The 10,172-nt window shown below is 35.1% G+C and overlaps 1 long non-coding RNA gene across 1 annotated transcript in view; it reads right to left on the bottom strand.

Moving 5' to 3' along the window:
• Positions 1-4,545, bottom strand: part of LOC137629176 (uncharacterized) — an 18,765-nt gene extending 14,220 nt beyond the window's left edge. Inside the window, exon 1 of the long non-coding RNA XR_011041469.1 lies at positions 4,414-4,545. This is a non-coding gene — a long non-coding RNA (uncharacterized lncRNA). The remainder of the gene's footprint in view (positions 1-4,413) is intronic.
• Positions 4,546-10,172: the final 5,627 nt, after the last annotated feature.

The raw sequence follows: 10,172 nt of genomic DNA, 5'->3' as shown, positions 1-10,172 counted from the left end.
ATGCAAGAGATTTGCTGTAAATCACAGCCAACAAAACTTTGAAACTAGTTTGGGTTTCACAGAGTGCAAGCACGTTTTTGGGTAATACTGTAACTAACGCTTACTAGTAAGAGATTTTGCTTTTAAGTGTATTACACACAGTGTGGAAATTTATAACTTGTCAATAATAGACTTTCCTGCACCCAGAGAAAAACTCACCTAGGAACGGATACGAACGAACATTATAAAATAGCTCTGCCTTCTCTCCCTGTCTACTGAAACAGTAGTTAGTGTGGTTCAGTTATTGGAGCTAAAATGACAATTGACAGTTATTGGTTTAATATGCGGCCTCATTAAGATCAAATAAATCTCCATATCAACAAAAGGACATCACTGCAATTCTTTACCCCTGACTTTCCCTAGAACTACGATGGAAGAAAATCTCAACCATTTATTGAGTAGTTTAACTAAGAAACTGATAAGAGATCTCTAAACGAACCCTTAAATTTTGATTAATTATGAATGGTTTTCATTACTATACCTACTATATTATCTTGTGATAATCCTTTGTTCATTTGCTCTAACGATTAGGGCTTTAATGTACAACAGACTAATACTTTAGCTAAATTCGCAATACCAATATCACTGCAATTTCCCTTACATTTCACTTAGCAGTAGACGAAACGTTCGAGCACTAAATGCACAAAATCCTTAAATTACAGAATTATCAGGATATAGAAAACCTGTTTTTTTCAACAATTGAATTACTCAAGATTCCTTTACAATTAAGCAAAATGCGTACCAACGCCATTCATACTAACAAGTTACCTACCAATGTCGTAATTTACATATTCCAAGGCTAACTAATGCACTATCTTACTACATTTAAGAAATTCAAATAAAACTGTCCTTCGTCGTAGGTCTGAAGACAGTGCTTTGATAATGTAGATTTGACAATATAAGTTATATGCGGCAGCTAATGCTAAATGCCTTGGAAAGTATACGATGGTATGAATTACGAAAAGACCTGTAGAATACGGTTCCCCTACAGATTAACATAGAAAAAGCACTCCTTAAAGCAAAGTAATTTATGTATTAATACCCTTGGCTTTCACCATAAGACAATACTGCATGGTATTAGTTTTATTCCAGCTGTGACCACCTTGTGATAGGATCTTCCTATTTAGGCAGTTGAATCGGTAGAACTACAGAAATATTTTAACCTTTCTGTTGAACAGGTTGACGTAAATTTTGTATTTCATAACATCTATTTTAACGTTGTTCCTGATCTAAAATAGTTTTATTCATCATTATGTATATTTATTCCTTTATATCCTTAACTCACTGAGCTACTCAACCTGCTTGAGTCCTAGGGCTTTTAGCATTCAGATTTTTAACCAAGGTAGCTAGAATAATTATTCCTTTATATCCCTAACTCGCTGGGCTACTTTAACAGCTTGTGTCCTACGGCATTTTAGCATTCAGCTTTTCCAACCAAGGTAACTTGACTAATAAGAGTATTTGTTAAAAGTGTGTTAATAAAGTTACCAAAGAATGTATTACATTAAACATCGCCATTACTATTTACCATTCAAAGTTACTTATGCATATTCAAAAAGAGAAACTTTTCATTGATCAAGTGCACTCGTTGACTTGTTCCCGAGGCTAACGCTATAAAAGTAATAGCTAATGAGATGCAATGTTGAGTTCAAACTGTATATACTCTTAATCGAATGGATAAATTTTCCACCTTATTTCACCAAGGATATTACCTTAAAGCATAACTCGTTTTAAACAATTGTTCTTTTACTGTACTAGCTACAGATTGGTCCCCCTCATTGGGCCGCGAGTTCAAGCGGTTTACTAGGGAGGCCACTGCTGTGGTAGGGCACCACACGTGGTGCTTGGGCTTGCTCGGCTGACGTTCTGGTGAGCATCTATTCTGATGGAACGAACAAGACACCTAACCTTCAACCTTTCATGACTAGTTTCTCCTAACGACTTTATGTATGGAATGCTAGAAGGAATTGCGTGCACTAATTGCCTAACAGGAAGTATCTAGCATTACAGTGAATACCAAGGGTATTATCTGCTACAGTATTGCATGTATTTTTACTAATAAAAATTCATTTAAGGTTCCCTACGCATATTTTAAGCTAACAACCGTATTTTAATTATTGCTAGAATAGTTTACCATTCTAATAGTGTATTGATAAACAAGAGAAGCCAAGGGAGTTTTAATAACTTACTACCTCTATACTTTATATTTATTTCACAAAAAGTAGTTAGATTGAATTTGGCATAAAATAAGGAATTAGATATACATAGTGACAGCATATTTGGCCATTCTGATTAACGCTCCTTAATGAATATTACAAAGTATGCCAGGTTATTAAATACTAAAATATATATAACAGGCCAGCAAGTTTGACCGTTTTATCATCCGGGGGTAGAAAATTGACAACAAAGATTAAGCTGTACTACGAATTAAACCTAGATATAACTAGTAATTAGACTAAAAACGTAAAATTCCAACAGCCACTAGCTTCATTATATCTTTTAGTACATTAACCTCTGCATTCCTCAAACTACTTTCAGTATTTTCTATATTTGAAGGATAAAAATTTTTAATCTGAATATTACAATAACCAACAGTATATTTATATCATCAGTCTTCAAACCTTATTTATAGAAAATATTTTTATATGGGTTAAAACTAATTTTGAGCAACTGTTCCATTGTACGCCTCTAATAAGAATTTGATAAACTTACCAAAACTGAAAATAGCTACATATAAATTTCGAAAACAACTCAAAAGGTCTGCGCGGTCAATATAGAACCGAATAAAGACTCAAAAATATATCTCAGTTTTACCTCTCAATTTCAACAACACAAGATACAGGGAAGAAAATCGATGAGATAATGACTGAAATAAAAACATGGATGCAGAGGAAAAAGCTCAAATTAAAATATGATAAAACAGAATGTATGTTCTTTGGCACAAGGGTGGCTTTGAAGAATTACCAGTTAATTCAAAGTATAAAAATTGGTGATGCTGATGTTGGGATTGTGCCTGTTGTGAAAAATTTGGGTGTACTGATACTGTAATTTGTCAATGAAGGACCAAATTGTGAACACAGTGAAAGTGTGTAACTATCACCTGAGAAACATAGCATTTATTAGAAAATATTTAACAGAGGGCAGTACAAAAATTTTAGTGATGAGTCATGTAATATCAAGGCTTGATTATTGCAATTCTCTGTACTACAAATTGCCCAGTACACTACTAAGGAAGCTTTAAAATGTGCAAAACCGGGCGGCTAGACTGATAAAAGGCATTAAATTTCGGGAGAGAATAACTCCTGCACTGATCGATCTACATTGGTTACCTGTTAAGGCTAGAATTGAATTTAAAATTTGCTTGTTGACTCACAAAGCACTTACAAGTGATAAGCCTAAATATCTTCGTGATTGCTTGGTCCCCTACCCTGAAGCTACCAGCGCCGCTGTAAGAGTTAGACATGCAGATGACCCACATAGACTATTCGAAATTAGTGTGAATCATGCAATAGGAGGAAGAACGTTCAGTTATGCTGCACCGAGACTCTTTAACGACCTTCCACTCGATGTCAAGAATAGCACAAATGTGGCAGCCTTCAAGAAAAACCTGAAGACTTATCTTTTTAGAAAGTGTTATAATAGTGACCTGAAAACTATTAAGCCTGAATACAAATGCTAGCGAAATAACTGATAACGATACAGAGCAAAATATTAACTGGAAAGGAATTATTTCTTCATACACCAAGGCCCGCCTGAACAGACCTTTAGTGTTTGATGGAGGGCGAGAAATAAACCTCTAAAAGTAAGTAAAAGTATAAAAAATCCTAGGAACGCTATGTTATTTTAATTGTGATTACATCGGTTTTTCGTCCACTTTACCTTGAAAAATATTCACCTTGGAAAAAAAAATTATACAGGTACCACAAACTAAAGGAAAAACATGTTTTAATACACCGTTTTAGTCCCATTACCTCGAAAAATAACCCCCCCCCTCCAAAAAAAAAAAGTCGAGGTACCACAAACTAATGGAAAACTTTCTCTGCATGTTAGAATAAACCGGTTATTTAATTCCTTACCTCGAAAAATAATCACCTATAAAAAAAAGAAAAAAAAATGTAGAGGTACCACAAACGAGAAGAAAACTTTTTCTACACGTTGGAATACTCAGGTTTTTTTTTTTTTTTTGTCCTCTTACCTCGAAAAATAATCACCTATTAAAAAAAAAAAGTATACAGATACCACAAACGAAAGGAAAACTCACTTCTCTGCATGTTGGAAAACCACTTTGGTATCCAGTATCTTGCCTATAGACAAAGAAGAAAATATTCAGCTAGCAACTCTTTAACCAACAACTGCTGCCCAAACGCTACTTACCTTCATTTCACAAGATGTTCCGATGCGAAGCACTTCTCACCAAAGACTAAACTGAGACTTATGGTACAGATTCTGGATTTCAGTTTTTCTCTTTTCAGATGACGTCATTCCACTGGTTTTCAACCAATCACAAGCGTCCGAGTCACTCTGTTCTAACAGCCATGGGGACCAAGACTCCTGATTGGCTTAGGGAAAATAAACTACCTTAAGTACATTTCACCAGCAATTACTGTTATAGTTTATTACACAGTTATGTCTTATTTCATTTAGTCGTTTATTAATTGTAGAAATGAACTGATAACAATGTGATGGGAATAAAATCTATGCACAGAGAGAGAGAGAGAGAGAGAGAGAGAGAGAGAGAGAGAGAGAGAGAGGCTTCTTTTATAGAGGTAATTCTATAATTTCCAGTTAGTATGCCAAAATCCTTTTTTATCAAGCAATTGAAACAGAAACTCCGATAATCAGTTTCACATTTAGGATGCTTCAGAGAGAGAGAGAGAGAGAGAGAGAGAGAGAGAGAGAGAGAGAGAGAGAGAGAGAGAGAGAGAGAGAGGCCATGTTTTATTAAGGTAATTCTATCATTTCCATTTAGAATACCACATTCCCCTTTTTATCAAACAAGAAAAACAGAAACTCGGATAATTATTTCGATACTTAGGATATTCTAAAGAGAGAGAGAGAGAGAGAGAGAGAGAGAGAGAGAGAGAGAGAGAGAGAGAGAGAGAGAGAGAGAGAGAGAGAGAGAGGCTTCTTCTATAGAGGTAATTCTATCATTTCCATTTAGAATGCCAAAATCCTTTTTTTATCAAGCAATTAAAACAGACACTCCGATAATCATTTCGGTATTTAGGAGTTGCTGTTAATATCACTGAAGGAACTCCAAACAAAATGACAATTGTAGCGAATAACAATATTATTTTGCATATAACGCAAGCAGGACTGGGTGTAATTTTTCAAATTAGTTTCTAAAACCCGAATGAAAAATACTTGGTAAATTCTCTTAAAAATTGACACAGTTAATAATCTCTATATAAATGAAACAATTACTGAAAATATCCAATCTCAGTGTTTTTAGTTAGAGGAATTATTATTATTATTATCATTATTATTATTATTATTAGCCAAGCTACAACCTAATTTGGAAAAGCAGGATGCTATATGCCCAAGGACTCCACCAAGGACAAATAGTTCAGCGAAGACAAGGAAACAAGGAAATAACTATTTGAAAAATGACGAATAAGGAATATAAAACATTTTATGATCAGTAACAACGTTAAAATATATCTGTCATATATAAACTATGAAAAGAGATTTATATCAGCCTGTTCAACATAAGAACATTCGCTGCAAGTTTGAACTTTTGAAGTTCCACTGATTCAACTGCCTGATTGGGAAGATCATTCGACAATTCTGATCTGAGTTGGGATAAAACTTCGAAAATACTGTGTAATATTGAGCTTTGTGATGGAGAGGGCATTCATAGTACTTCGCACTACGTACATTTGTACTGTACAAATGTGTTTTCCAAAGCTCTGAAGTGTACAGAGCCTTGATTATATCGAATTAAACATAATCCTACAATATGATTAGCCCCTATGCTTCACGGCTGTGTTCGGTAGTTTTCGGTATTCACAGTTTAGGTACATGCCACTAACAATATTCTATTAGTACGAATGGTCTGTCTGTCTGTCTGTCTGTCTGTCTGTCTGTCTGTCTGTCTGTCTGTCTGTCTGTCTGTCTGTCTGTCTGTCTGTCTGTCTGTCTGTCTGTCTGTAGTACCCGATGTATCATAACCTCTACAAATAATTTTCAAAATTTCTGTACAAAATATTGATGACAGCAATTCATCCATTAGTGTCCATTTACATGGTTAAACGCCTAATGATATTATACTCTTTTTTTTTTTCTATACAAATAATTGGTTTACCTTTCAATTATATACTTGAGTATATAGAATATCTGTAAAATCACCAACTTGACCTGATGCAAGTATTATTTCTCTCCTGAGAGGAACAGTTTGCCACTTCAGCTGTATTTGTAAACAAAAATATTTCTTAGTAAAAACTTTGAAAATTAACATGTAGTTTCACACGAAGAGCTTCATGAAATAGATAACGAAATACATATTGAATAGGCCACTATCTATTCTTCAGAGAAACTAATTTTATCTTTGGGGTAATTGTACATAATACTTGTTACTTAAAGACTTAAAGGCCCCTCATGAATGGGAGAGGCAAGGGACAGTGACATTACCCTATCAAGCAGGACAGTGCTCTATAGGCTGACCATATATACATATAATCAGCGCCCAAGCTAGGACCAAGGAGGGCCAGACAATGGCTGCTGATGGCTCAGCAGACAAATTTATATTCTAATACTGCTCTGCAACTCGGGTCAACCTGAATTTTTACATCAATGCAAAAAGTTAAAAATTTAATATAGAAATTCAGTTATGAAATTATTGCACGTTGGTTTGAACTGGCAAACAATTTTTTAAAATTCCTATGAATCTATTATTTTGCAATCTAAACTAAATCAATGTTTTTTTTTGCTAAATATTAAAGTGTTGCTTAATTAGTTGAAAGATTGATTGATCTGAAGTTTTCTGGCATCCTGACATCTGAGGTTTATCAATATCAAATAGGAGCAATGTTTAAAGACTTAAAGCTCGCTCATGAATGGCAGAGGCAAGGGACAGTGACATTGCCCTATCGAGCAGGACAATACCCTAGAGACTTACCATATAGTATATGATCAGCGTCCAAGCCTCCTCTCCACCCAAGCTAGGAACAGGGAGGGCCAGGCAATGGCTGCTGATGACTCGGCAGATAGACCTATAGGCTCCCCCAACACCAAACCTTAGCTCAAAAGGATGGTAAGGTTGCAGACACTAATGACACTAACGAGTCTGAGTGGGACTCGAACCCCCGACTGGCAAACACCAGGCAGCGACGTTACCAATCAGGCCAAAACAAACCTGTTAAAGTTATTCTTTCAAAATAATTATCTTGATTGGAAGGTTAAATAAAAGAAAGACAATTCCTCCACAAAATATATTGACTCTGGTGCCACGACAGCAACTGATAGATATACAGATCGATAGATAGATAGATAGATAGACAGTTAAACGGTAAAAATGCTACAAGCTAAATGCAAAGGAAAATGAAGATACAAAATGTCAAGTACCATCAAATTTTGAAATAAACAAAAAAATTACCTTCTTTTTGGGTGGGATGGTTTTTGGGTTACATTCCCCAATAAATCCTTATTGAATAACAGAGGATATGTCAGTCATGTTCAAGGACATCCATCTATTTCGTGGGTTCTTTAAAGAAACACTCATGTTTCTGGTATTTCTATTTGTAAATGAAACTAAATGGATTCTGTCATGATGAGACTATAGAGAAATTCTATGCATTTTATTTAAAGGAAACAGTTCTCTAGAGTCTAGGAGATGGGGACTGGGGGGGGGGGGGACAAAAGGTTTAAGGGAACAGTTCTATAGGAAATGGACAAAAAAAGGTTTAGGGGAAGTTCTCTAGGAAAAGGGGGAAATAGAACGTTTAGGGGAAAAATCACATAGGGAATGGACAAAAAAGGTTTGAGGGAAACGTCCCTTAAGAAATGGACAAAAAAGGTTTAAGGGAAGTTCTCTAGGAAATGGGGGAAACAAAAGGTTTAAGAGAAAAGTCCCCTAGGAAATGGACAAAAAAGGTTTAAGGGAAAAGTCCCCTAGGAAATGGACAAAAAAGGTTTAAGGAAAAAATCCCCTAGGAAATGGACAAAAAAGGTTTAATGGAAAAGTCTCCTGGGAAATGGTCAAAAAAGGTTTAAGGGAAGTTCTCAAGGAAATGGACAAAAAAGGTTTAAGGGAAATTCTCTAGGAAATGGACAATAAAGGTTTTGGAGAAGTTCTCTAGGAAATGAGGGAAACTAAAGGTTTAGGGGAAAATTCCCCTTGGAAATGGACAAAAAAGGTTTACAGGAAGTTTTCTAGGAAATGGAAAAAAAAAGAAAAAAAGATAAAAAAAAGCTTCAGGGGAAAAGTCCCTTAAGAAATAAGACAAAAAATGTTTAAGGGAAGTTATCTAGAAAATGGGAGAAACAAATGGTTTAGGGGAAAAGTCCCTTAAGAAATGGACAAAAACGGTTTAAGGGAAGTTCTCTAGGAAATGGGGGAAAGAAAAATTTAGGGGAACAGTTCTCTAAGAAAAGGCAAAAGTTTACGGGAACAATTCCAAAGGAAATGGAGAGATAATCAGAAGGTTTAGGGGAACAGTTTCTTTGGAAATAAGGGTAAAAACAAAAAGGATTAGATGAAAAGCCCCTTAGGAAATGAACAAAGAAAAAAAAGGATTAAGGGAAGTTCTCTAGGAAACGGGGGAAAGAAAGTTTTAGGGGAACAGTTCCCTAAAAAAAAGGCTTAGGGGAATAATTCCCAAGGAAATAAGGAGAACAACAAATGGTTTAGGGGAACAGCTCTCTAGGAAATAGGGTGATAAAAGTTTAGGGGAGCAGGTTCCTAGGAAAAAAAAAACGTTTCACATGGCTGTCTGTTGTGGGAGTAATAGTCAAAAGAAATCTAATGATCTTATTTAAGGGGAACAGTTCCCTAGGAAATGGGGAAAGAAGTTTTTAGAGGAACAGTTCCCTAGATAATGTGGAGAGAAACAAGGGTTTAGGGGAACAGTTCTCTAAGAAATGGTGGGAAAACAAAAAAACAAAAAAAAAAGTTCACGTGGCTGTCTGTTGTGGCAGTCATATTTCGGCAAAAAAAAACAAATGTACTAAGATTTTTATAAGAGAAAGTAATTACCACTTTTGTCATTTAAGCATAAATGACTGTATCAGATTTATGGTAATATACACAATTGGACACTTTTTAAACCTATCATATTTTATGCGAATATTCAGTTTACAAAACTAGAATTTTTGTGTTTTAGAATTTACCAACATTCGAAGAACTTACTACAGAAACATGAGTGCTTTTATTTACAAGTATACAGTAAAGATACAATTTCTATGGCTGAAAAAATGTTATGCTGTTACTGCTAAGGATATGGTTAGGAAAACATGCTGTATTTCTATAAACTCTCTTTTACCGCGGTCAGACTTGGCTATTTATGAAGTCATTTTCAAATGATTTTGTCTGGGGTATTCTAATTCATTTACTGACCTCAGACGGGAATAACAAAACTACTGGTATAAAGTAATTCGGCTTTTCAAGATTTCTGAAAAGCCGCAGGCCTACTCATCTTAGATCTATGTACCGTTTAATGAAAGGGGGAAGAGGTGATGAATGATAATGCTTCACGAAACTGTCTCTTGAAGTCAAAATCTAAGAGTTCAACCAGGCTTCTGAACTACATCAACCACGGTTACGCGTCGTTACTGACTTGGCAATCAAAATTCTGATGTTGAGACTTCTTTAAACTATATATTCACTGTATATGAAGCTCCCAGAACTCATTAAGAATTATTCTAAAGATCTGGAAACAGTTAAGCATAGATTGATAGATAAGAAATATATAATTTTATCACAGAACTAAAGAATAATTACTATACCAGTTTAGGGATGAATTGTTTGAGGCACGGTGCAAATTCTATAACATACAAATAGCACCTGCATGGATTGGATGAATTTTGTTTTCATTTCTTAAGAGAAGAAAAGTAGGTGATACTCAAAATCTATTGGTTATCACTCTACTCCTTTGGCAGCACATGCCCAAAGCAAGTTTCCTCCATCGTCTGAAAAG

Source organism: Palaemon carinicauda, chromosome 37 (genome assembly GCF_036898095.1).
Source record: "Palaemon carinicauda isolate YSFRI2023 chromosome 37, ASM3689809v2, whole genome shotgun sequence".
NCBI lineage: Eukaryota > Metazoa > Arthropoda > Malacostraca > Decapoda > Palaemonidae > Palaemon > Palaemon carinicauda.
The sequence above is the reverse complement of the archived record's forward strand: the minus strand, read 5'-3'. Positions and strand labels throughout refer to the sequence as shown.